We start from the raw sequence: 12,273 nt of genomic DNA, 5'->3' as shown, positions 1-12,273 counted from the left end.
ATCATGTATGCTATGATGTATTCTCGTCCTGACGTCTCGTATGCTTTGAGTATGACGAGTCATTTTCAGAAAACTCCAGGTGAGAGTCACTGGATAGCCATCAAGAATATTCTAAAGTACTTGAGAAGGACTAAAGATTCATTCTTAGTGTTTGGAGGAGAATCTGAATAACGTATAACAGGTTATACGGATGCCAGTTTCCAAATCGATAGGGATAATTTGAAATCCCAGGCTGGTTTTGTCTTTTTGTTGAACGGAGGGGCGGTTTGGCTGGAGAAGTTTCAAGGAGTCTGTGACTGCTGATTCTACAATGGAAGCTGAGTACATAGCAGCCTCTGAAGCTGCAAAGGAAGCTGTTTGGATTAGGCAATTTTTAGAGGGACTGAAGGTAGCCTACCGCCGAGGATCCTATCACTTTGTATTATGATAACAGTGGGGCAATTTTTCAAGCAAAAGAGCTCAAGTCTAGTAACAAGTCTAGACACGTACTTAGGAAATTTCATGTAATTAGAGATTTAATCGAAAGAAAAGAAATTATAGTTTGTAAAGTTGGGACAACTGACAACATCGCTGATCCTTTAACTAAGCCTTTGTCTCAAGCTAAACATGATAGTCATGTAGTTTCGATGGGGTTGAGACGAATGCCAGAACTGTTGTAAATTATATGATATGTAATAATCAAAATATTGTATTTATTATTTCATACTTCCTTCATTCAACTCCACTCTACCACTTTTCATTTTCTACACTATTCACAAGTGAACATTCAGCTCCGATTTTCTCTCGATACATAAGTGAATATATTCATGTATGATCTTGTTTGATTCGTCTTTACAAGTACATGAAAAATATCTAACTTTTATAATTTTTGCAAATACGTAGCTAACGATATTTACCGCGTAAAACACGTGTTGACAAACGTAAAAAAGCAAAGTGGTAGAGTGGAGTTGAATGGAGGAAGTATAAGATAAGTTGCATTTATCGTTATATTCAGTTTTATGTCTGAATTTATATACTTTGTTTTCTCCAAATAGGTTGTAAAGACAATGTCGAACCCTATTAAGTGAACTGGATTAACATTGTATTTTGTCCCTAGTTACTTAATGAGGTGACGTCTCGGAGTGACTAGATTGTAAGGCGATAGATGACAGGTTCGACTGTTATATGGTCATAGTGATGACTGGTCGATTACATAGGCAGATTGTGAGACAATTTGTCGGACAATGACCGTTTATAGAGTCCTTTTGTTGCTAGGTCGTGGCGAGGATTTCTATTTATTCCTTCGAGTCAATTCTTTAGACTGGTGACTATTTGTCTGAGTTGGTATGGTTTTCCGGTGGCTTTGGTTTTTGTTCTAGGTCGCACCGTAAAAGGAGGCCGATGAGCATTTATTGGGTCATTATTGTAATACCCGCCCTTTTAGGGATACCTTTGACCAGCGTTGACTGCCCTTGGGAGCGGGAGTGACCTTAGGGAAGTGTACCAAAACCTGTTTGAGCTACGAGTAAGGGTGGTGCTCGATCGAGTAGAGGCTACTCGATCGAGTGGCTAGGGTACTCGATCGAGTAGGGGGTTACTCGATCGAGTATGTTGGGTACTCGATCGAGTGCCCGGTTTCCAGCGAGGGTTATATATCGCGTTTTGTTAAATCCGCAAATCACTTTCGCCACTTTCCTCCTATCCTTCAGCCGCCTCTTTCCCTTCCCTTCACCTCAAAACCTCCATGGATGCCTTTTGAAGAGTCTGGAGCCTTAGGAGAGCGTCTCTTGAGTCGGTAGCGGTCTTTTGCCTTGTCTCTCCCCAATAGGTATGTCATAATCATCATCCGTGCCTCTGTTTCTATAGCTAGGGTTTGTTCGTTAGTAATGGATGTTTGTATGTCGGTATTAGGCTTTGCTTGGTCGCTGGAGATGTTGTCTGTCGGCGTGGATTGGTTGCGGTTGCATAAAGGTAGGTTCGCCTACTCAGTTTCTGTTGACGGTCTAGTGTGTCGGTCGTCGTGGTAGTGATGTGCTTGTTTGTTGTAGTATTTGTTTGTGTTGTGACTGTGATGGAGATCGTTGTTGATGGTTCTCGAGATGCGTTCTCGGCTGAGTGGGGTCACTTGCGGGAGTGATCTCACGCCCTAGTTTCGCCCTTAGTGGAACCCGCCACGAAAGGGGATGTGCACATTAATGAGCAGGGTTATCGCTCGTATGATGAGCGGGGCTTAGGTGGGAACGGCTGCGGTCCCCCACTGGCAGGGCTGGTCCAGTGGACAGTCAGTGATGGATTTGGTTGAATTGTTATGGTGGTGGTTGAGACGAATGACATTGTTTGTGTAGCTGTTTATAGTTGCTGTTGTCTTGTCTTGTCTCAGTACTGACCTTGCGTGGTTGTTTGTTTGTTATGTGTCTGCCGTGATCCCTTATGGTGAGCAGTCGGTCTTAGCAGGTGTTGATGATGTTGATAGCTGATTTCCGGGCAGGGATGAGTCTTCACGAGTTATGATGGTTATAGCGAGTAGTCCTTGAGTTGTAGCATTGTATCGTATTTTGGTTTGAATCACTTGTAATATAACTTAATAGTTCTTTTATTGACGTTTGATAATTACTTACCTCGGGCAACCGAGATGGTAATGCCCTTATATGCTAAGGAAGGCCTAGTTAAGGCTCCTCTGGATATCGGGGTGTTACAAAGTGGTATCAGAGCGACGATTTTGGAACCTGTAACAAATGAACATAATGAACGTAGAGAGTCTAATAAAATGAACCTGGTGTATGTGTAATGGGAGCCCCGGCCGATGCTAGATTTTGGATGAGTAGGCGCCCTCATTTCAAAATCTTGGCCCCATGACACTTAAGCCAGCCACACGGGATGGAATGTGGAGTCCGTGTCTTGATGTGTATTAGGAATGTTAATTGTGCTGGAGTTACCTCCGGTTAAGTTCTGTTAGAATTAATAGCGGTGTAATAGTAATGCTTGGATTGAATGTAGTAATTGTTGATGAAGTTATGGAGTTCTTTGAATAATTAGTGAACCTATATGATAGCTATGTGATGCGTGACGAAATTTTTCGTCATGGAATGCGTGAAGGCGTGAATTTGAATGTGTAATAGGGATAGCGAACACGTAGGTGTTTGTTATAAAATTTATTAGCTAGTTGAAATTTTTCCACTGCGATATATTTGAAGTATACAAAATAGATTGCTTAGAATAACATATAAACATAATTGATTAAGTGATTTGTATATATATAAGTGTGTGATAAGTAAATATGGGGAATTAATGTTAATTATACGTTGCAATTTGATGTAAACACGAGTTTGGTAATAACATGTAAGTAAGTAAGTAAGTGTAATAAAATGGCACGGCTAGGTTTGTACATAACTCGGTGACAGGTAGACCGAGTTGAGTAATTTGAATAACGTAACGTGCCATGTCTCTTAGTTGTTGAAGAGTTGTGTTTTGTATGACAATGGTTATAAAATGTGATTGAATGCGATAACTAGTGTCGAATTCCGAATTTAGTTGGAATCGACACGTGGTGTTGTTTTTGCAGGGATCTTTAAGTTACTTCGTGTTTTCGATCGAGTACTTAACAATACTTGACCGAGTGCGAGCGCGTACTAGACCGAGTAGACCTCACTCGATCCAGTTAGGAGGCTATAACGTCGGAATGTGGGAAAATTCCCGCAGTTACTCGATGATTCAGCTCCTACTCGATCGAGTAGGGTGGTACTCGATCGAGTACCCCAGGCACTCGATCGAGTAGGTTACTGTACAGTGATTTCTACGGGTTTTCTTAAAACCCCTAACCTTCCTATTTCTATTCCTTATTCCTCTATAATTCGACACTCTTACACCTAATCACTCTAAAATTCCTTTTCCTACCTCTCAAATTCCCTCTTTCTCTTGGGTTAATAGTGATTCTTGGGGTTGGTTTCTTGTTTAATTCGTTCCTTTACTTTGTTCATCAATCAAGGTATGTTATTCTTCCTTATGTACATGATTATTGCTTGAATGTGTTAAAATAGGGTAATAATAATCTGAAATTTTCGATTATAATGACCAAATTGACGTTTTTAATTGTTGAAACTGGATTCACATGTCTTCTTTACATGTTTGATGGTGTTTATATGCTGTAAATTAGATTAAAAATTTGCTATAGTGAGCCCGAAATTTCTAGGGTTTCCAAATTAAAATCGATTTTTTTTTATTGTTTTATGATGATTAGATAGTAGAATCGAGCCTTAAGCATTGTTTATATTATGTTGGAGGATAGAGTTTGATGTTTTTACCCTTAAAAATTCGTCTTAAAACTCCGTCTTAAAAGTGCCCCAAATGGAAATTCGTGATTTATGATTGAAAAATTTAGGTTGCAATTCACATTATAAGCATAAGTGAACCTCAATGTGATAGTAGGAACGATTGTTGATGAAATTATTCCAAAATTGTCTCAGCTGTAAAGACCGTCTGAAGATTTCAATTGAGTTGTTCTACCTGATAGTTAAGAGTAACACTTGATTTATCATAAGTTGTTCACTCTCTTGATTTAGTAACATGTAAATAGCAATGTAAATGGAACGACTGTTAGAGGCATGCTAGGATATGCGAATTGTTGGGTAAGGGTGTTCTCGTGCTAAATTTTTGTAACTATGGTTATAAGAAACTACAAACTGAGACTGTATGTTGAAATTGAGGACACCATTGATGAAATGTATGTACCTATCCGAACATCTAAGTTTAATGATATAAGTTATGTGCTTCGAATATGGAACTAGTGGATGAGTTAGTGAACTTGCTAATATAGGACTCAAATTTGACGAACATATGTAACCGCCATGGTAATTCCCTTCACCACCGTGGCTTGTGAAGTAGTAGTAATTTGACCGAGTATGTTAAAATGTTAGAAATTGTTAATAAACATGAGCACTTATCTTAATATTCAAGTTTAATAACATGAACTATGTGCTTCACATGTCAAAATTGTTGGAAATTTAGTGCTTAGCTGGATATGTGAATTCAAATTACATGAGGTATATGCTTGCATGTTTATATAAATTGTTTGAACATATGTCTAAAGCAGATGCCGAGACTAAACCTTGGGACCCGTCAGAGTAAACGGGGAAGGGTTGATCCACTTGAGAGGGGGGAGGCTAGTGGACCGGTAGTACCCGCAGTCCCTGAGTACCCTTCTGTTGTCTTTGTTAACTTTAAGCAAAGAGAGCGTTTTGTAGCTTTACAAAAACGCAAGATGAGACCCACAAAGTGTATAGACACCGGTGTGCTAGAGGAGTTGGAAATAGAGACGGATGTCCGTCATATATTCGAGACCTTGGGTTTTATTGGTTTGTACCGGTTGAGGAAGCACACCTACCCTTTCCTTACCCTAGAATTCATGAGTTCCTTTAACTATGACCCAGCGGGTCAGACTGTCGAGTTCAGATTGATGAATACCAGTTTCTTGTTAACCATGGATTTGTTTGCCTCTCACCTTGGGTTGGCCAAGCCTCCCAAGGACTCCATCATCGACATTCCAGCTGAGTGCGGCGTTTGCCGCCTAATGCCTTGCTTGACCGGGAAGCAAGCTCCCACCGCGAGCAATATGCTGATTAATGACGTTCAACACATCACCTTGAGAATCTTTCTCCGTTCCCTTTCAAACCTCCTCTATGACCGGAAAGATATCAGTAAGTTGAATAACCATGAGGTTTTACTTTTGATGTCGTACCTCAATCCGGAGCGGGCCAAGAAAGTGGTCTTTAATGCTCCTTCCATAGTTTGTGCTGCTCTTGCCTTGATGGCTTCCTCTACTTCTCGGTACTGAGTGTGGTGCCATTGCCACTCGGTTAGGAATGAAAAGCTAACCTCCTTTGAGGCTTCCTCAGCGTACGTGCCTCTAGCTACCCCCGTGCCTACCATGGATCGTGAGTACTATCTCGACCAAATGGTTGAGAACCCCGGGCGACGGTAGCCTAGCGTGGAGGGTGCTTGGCATGAGTTGGATGAAGATTCCGCTCTCCCGAGCACCTCCCACCCACAGAGCCCTTGGAGCCTAGCGGTGGTGACTGTGGATGGGGACGACGAAGAGGAGGGGGAGGAGGATGAGGATACACCCCGCCACCGCAGACCTATCTCATTGATGGCACGATCCTCCGGAGATGCCGAGCCGACGAAGGGCGAGAATGCGGAAGTTCGAGGGGGCGGAGAGACCCAGAGTGGTGAGGGGACCACGTCGAGTGAGGGAGAGGGCCCCGGAGGCTAGGCCACAGCCAGTAGCACCACCGCAGCAGCAGCAGCCCTTCCCGTTCTACCCTTACCTCGACACCCCGGAGACGCGATCCAGTTACCTAGCGGAGAGAGTGTCATCTACCTTGACACTCCGGAACATGCACGAGATGGCGTACACTCAGGGGATAGGGACCGAGGGACCGCATCCAGTCTGGTGGAGTGGCGTTGGGAACTACTCGGGGGTTTTCCATGCCTACGGGGTGGAACAGTCGACATGGGGAGCACCTCAGTCCTTTCCTTATGGAGGCTTGACGCCTTGGTACGCGGGCCCGGGAGCAGGAGCAGGGGGTGATGCGGGAATAGGTTCATCTGGAGGTGGTGGCGGTGATGATGAGGTGATGTTCGAGCAGCAGCAGCAGCAGCAGGAGTGATACTCCTTGCTTTTATTTTCGTTCATGATTGTTGACAGTAGCTGATGTTAGATGGTGGTATTGTTGTTAGACTTGATAGTTGTTTCCTTTTGTTTTGAGACTTAGTTGGATCTGTATGATTGGCCATAAGGCCGAATTTGATATTCTAACTGTGTGCAGGGTATTAGAAGTCGGGGAGTCGTCCCGACTCGATTTTATATGTCAAATATGCGCATGGGTGTTAGCTCGTGACAGATTTATGAGGAGTTGGCCTGTAGGTACTCGATAGAGTGCCCCGTACTCTATCGAGTAGCTGCAGGATGACATAAGAAAAAGCATTCTGATCTAGGGTTACTCGATCGAGTAGCCAACACACTCGATCGAGTAGCATGGCACTCGATCGAGTACCGATACTTACTCGATCGAGTGTCACTGTTACAGGAAGTTTTTGAAAATTAAAAATGTTCAATTGTTTTATAATTACGATTTTAATGTTTAAAGTAGTTGTGAGTACGTAGTAACACCTTGGAACCGTTAATTTCGTATGTTACAAGCCATGATTGAAGTTTTATAAGCGTATTTGTCACAATTGGTGAGGCGCTCATAATTTCTTATTGCTTTTATTTTGTATGCGCCTTTTTACGACTTATTTATCGGAGTTATAGCTTCTCGTACATTTGTGCATACCATATGGGTATATGTTATCAACCGGTGGCTAGCTATTCCGGTGACGTGTGTATGATTTTAATTTAACGAGTATGTAATTAGCGAGTAATGTTCACAACAAATAATATGGTTTTCGTTAATGATTAAGATACAAGTAGTAGATTATATACGTCATAATTTAAGTGGTGAACTTCGGGGACGAAGTTCCTTTTTAGAGGGGAAGAGTAATGTCGCGGAATAAAAAGGTTGTTTTGAATAATGTCTTGCTTATTCATAATGGTGTTAGAAGTTGTTTGTAATATTGTTGGTATCATGTATGGATAATGTTTTGCATGTTTATAACGTTGTCGGTAGTTATTTAAAATGTTGTTGATGTTATGATCTGCGTTAGCATAACGAATTATCTTAGCCCTTTAAAATGAAAGTGAGTATGGTTGTATGTTTCATTGTGATGGAATCATGTTGCCAAATAACAAGGCGGTAGTAGTCACACCACATGAAAGTTGATATGAGACATGTTCGAGATTGACAATTTGATAATTGTTAGGGTATGTTGGGAGATCACGAGTGACGTTTCGCATTGCAAGTTGGACGTTTTATATACATATAAAATAACGGTTGACTGTGATTAAGCTTGCATGATAGTAGTAAAAGTCATTAGATATGAGTATAGACGGTGATGATGATGACATGGGGGGGAGGATGATATTTCCGGAGAGTAGTGGGCGAGCGGGAAGATGGATAGAGTCGTGTAGTTTGGTGTCTTGATCGAGAGATAGGAGAGGTGAACTTCGGGGACGAAGTTCTTTTTAAGGGGGGAAGACTGTAATACCCGCCCTTTTAGGGATACCTTTGACCAGCGTTGACTGCCCTTGGGAGCGGGAGTGACCTTAGGGAAGTGTACCAAAACCTGTTTGAGCTACGAGTAAGGGTGGTGCTCGATCGAGTAGAGGCTACTCGATCGAGTGGCTAGGGTACTCGATCGAGTAGGGGGTTACTCGATCGAGTATGTTGGGTATTCGATCGAGTGCCCGGTTTCCAGCGAGGGTTATATATCGCGTTTTGTTAAATCCGCAAATCACTTTCGCCACTTTCCTCCTATCCTTCAGCCGCCTCTTTCCCTTCCCTTCACCTCAAAACCTCCATGGATGCCTTTTGAAGAGTCTGGAGCCTTAGGAGAGCGTCTCTTGAGTCGGTAGCGGTCTTTTGCCTTGTCTCTCCCCAATAGGTATGTCATAATCATCATCCGTGCCTCTGTTTCTATAGCTAGGGTTTGTTCGTTAGTAATGGATGTTTGTATGTCGGTATTAGGCTTTGCTTGGTCGCTGGAGATGTTGTCTGTCGGCGTGGATTGGTTGCGGTTGCATAAAGGTAGGTTCGCCTACTCAGTTTCTGTTGACGGTCTAGTGTGTCGGTCGTCGTGGTAGTGATGTGCTTGTTTGTTGTAGTATTTGTTTGTGTTGTGACTGTGATGGAGATCGTTGTTGATGGTTCTCGAGATGCGTTCTCGGCTGAGTGGGGTCACTTGCGGGAGTGATCTCACGCCCTAGTTTCGCCCTTAGTGGAACCCGCCACGAAAGGGGATGTGCACATTAATGAGCAGGGTTATCGCTCGTATGATGAGCGGGGCTTAGGTGGGAACGGCTGCGGTCCCCCACTGGCAGGGCTGGTCCAGTGGACAGTCAGTGATGGATTTGGTTGAATTGTTATGGTGGTGGTTGAGACGAATGACATTGTTTGTGTAGCTGTTTATAGTTGCTGTTGTCTTGTCTTGTCTCAGTACTGACCTTGCGTGGTTGTTTGTTTGTTATGTGTCTGCCGTGATCCCTTATGGTGAGCAGTCGGTCTTAGCAGGTGTTGATGATGTTGATAGCTGATTTCCGGGCAGGGATGAGTCTTCACGAGTTATGATGGTTATAGCGAGTAGTCCTTGAGTTGTAGCATTGTATCGTATTTTGGTTTGAATCACTTGTAATATAACTTAATAGTTCTTTTATTGACGTTTGATAATTACTTACCTCGGGCAACCGAGATGGTAATGCCCTTATATGCTAAGGAAGGCCTAGTTAAGGCTCCTCTGGATATCGGGGTGTTACAATTATGATCTGTATCGAATGAAGAAAATAGGTCAACGAGATTGTCCTTTTAAGTCATATTTTATCTCAAGGCCACTCGAGGAGTGATGACTGTGAATGCGTGGCCACGCTCGGATGAGATCTATAGTAGATTATCCGGTCAGACAGTCATTCTCCTGATCGAGGAAACCACTTTATGATATGATCACGTGCAAGAACGACCTGAAAGACATCTTGCATTGAGTGGGAGATATTATTGGACAAGAGAATTGGTAACGTACACTTGTGTCAGACAAGTGGGAGATTGTTGGAGTAGTGTCCTCCACAATAAGTGCGTTTACATAATAAATCTCGTAAAAGGAATATCAGGGATTTATTTATTTATTTGTCAGCTGGTCATCATTAATCGGTAATGATTGGCTGACTAGAGTGACGGCGATGATCAACTGATCCCTTTAGGTCACACCTATAGGATGATGCCCAAATGGAAAAACTAATTATTTGTATGAGATACAAAATAAATAAATCCTTGTATTATTGACTTTTAGTTAGTCACATAAATGTATTATTTAATGATGGGTTACGAACTCGGGACAAGGAGATTTATTATTTAATTATGTGATGTTTAAATAATAAATGATTAGAATTTATTTATTAATTGTTAATTAATTAATTTTATACGATATGTGTATATGTTTTGAGGTGGAATTAATTAGTTATTAAATTTTACAAGAGGTTGTAAAATTAGCTAAGTGGGTTAATATTGATACATTGTATGTTGATAAAATGGTCTTATGATTACTTAATGGTTAAGTAGTCATTGGTAGTTAATTTGTATTATTCAAGTGTTAAATAATTAAATTAATATTTAATTATGTAAGATAATTAAATATAAGACTTATAAGCATTTGTGGGGCAAACGTCTAAAACCGAAATGGACTCATATAAGTCCATTTGGCTGATTTTTTAGAGGACACCAAGTGTCCTTTTAAGTGGCAAATTCCACTTAGATTTGTCTCCCATATTTGGCTATAAATACCCAACTATTCACAACATTTTACTAGTTGGAAAAATTTGAAGAAAATTGTGTCTTTGTTTGAGCACTTTATCAAGAGACCATTTTTCTTCTCATTTGTTCATCTTGTTCATCTTAAAAACAAATATATAAATTAACTAGTAATATTATCAAAGTAATAATATTATTTAGTACATCAAATATACAATAAACAAGGTTTACTACTACATATACCTAGTTAGTATTTTAGTAGTATTTTGGGTTGATTCTTGGGTGCTTCCTTAGGAGATCATCTATTTTCGTGGTTTGTTGTCTTGGAGGATCATTCATTTTCATAGGTCAAGAACAACATCAAGGAATGAGTCCTTGAGTTGTGCCCAAAACTTGCCTTATACAATGTAAGGAACTTTTGTCTTAAGATGGTTTAATACCATCTTTTATACTTTTATTTGCATGCATGTAGATTTAGACCACTTTAAATTAATTTGTAATTTTAATATCATAAGATGAGTATTAATATGGTCTAAATAACTAACAAATATTGCCTTATTCTGCCTTGCTAAGATTAGGAAATAAACTAGACTCCTAAATAAACAAATAATTAAATACTTTATGAACTTTTATTAATTCTATTAAATCATAATATTTTATTCAATTCCTAACCCGAGCTAGATTAGAACTCTTCGTGTTTTAGGTGATGTCGAATCCAAGTAATCTGCATGAACCGTGACTACTTCCTTGTGGTTTTCGTGACTTGCCATGCTGCCCATACTCATAACTTCGACATTGATATTACATAGAGCTCTCTAATTTTTTATTAGGTATTTAATATTGATTTTATAGACCAAGTTTATTTGGTGATAATGGAGCTATAATGGCACTATTGTTGGCTATTATTGTTGAGCTAGGATAAATCCTGCCTGACCCGGTAGTAGTCAACCTAGCAATGCCTGGCAGGGTGATCGGCCGAGTGTATGTCGTCTATGCTCCCAATCAGACAATATTTATATTCTCAACAAACTATCTTAGTAGAGCGGTAAGTAAAGGTCGGATCCCAAGGGATGGGTATTGTATGTATTGACTTATCGGTTGTAAATAGCTATGTCTTTAGTGTCACAATTTGGGTTGAGGTTGAGATTTGCAATCTAAACTACTAAACAAATGCAAAATAAATAAATGAAAACAAAGCAAAGTAAGCAAATAAAAGTTGTAAACAATTGATTAAAATACAAGGGTGTCATGGGTTCATAGGAAAATCAGGATGAGATCACATAAATAAGTTACATAGATGCAAGCAATTTATTGTTGTAATAGAATCGAGTTAGTTTATATCTTACAATTCCTAGAGAGTTTTAGGTCTCGGAGCCGAGTCGATCAAGACTTTACAACATCTACATCGACTTAGTCCTCCCTATTCAACTATATGCATGGTCTAACAAGCCTTGAGTTGGTTTATGTCTTACAAGTTTTGTTGAAAGGATAAGAGAATCATGCTAGGTTGTCAATCAAGCATTTCATCAAGCATAAGTTGAAATTACAACAAACAGGCATTCATATGAACTTATTAAGTAAAGATCTACCCCATGATTAACACCCTTAATCCCTCACTAACCCTAGTTAGGGAACTACTCACTCATTATCATGGAAAACATGTTAACAAAGGTGTCAAATCATCTTAACAAGCATAAACATGATGGAAGAGTAAAGCAATAAATAAGGATTAAGTAAAGAGTAAAGAAATTGTACCAATTTTAAGATGAACAAATGGAAAGGAAAGAATAATAGAAGAAAACTTGATTGATGATGAAGAGTTGTCAATTCTCCAATAAACCCAAATAATCTTCAATTACCCAACTAGATTTAAGAATTCTTGAACAATAATTAAGGAAAGATT

Source organism: Silene latifolia, chromosome 9 (genome assembly GCF_048544455.1).
Source record: "Silene latifolia isolate original U9 population chromosome 9, ASM4854445v1, whole genome shotgun sequence".
NCBI classification, from domain to species: Eukaryota; Viridiplantae; Streptophyta; class Magnoliopsida; order Caryophyllales; family Caryophyllaceae; genus Silene; species Silene latifolia.
The sequence above is the reverse complement of the archived record's forward strand: the minus strand, read 5'-3'. Positions refer to the sequence as shown.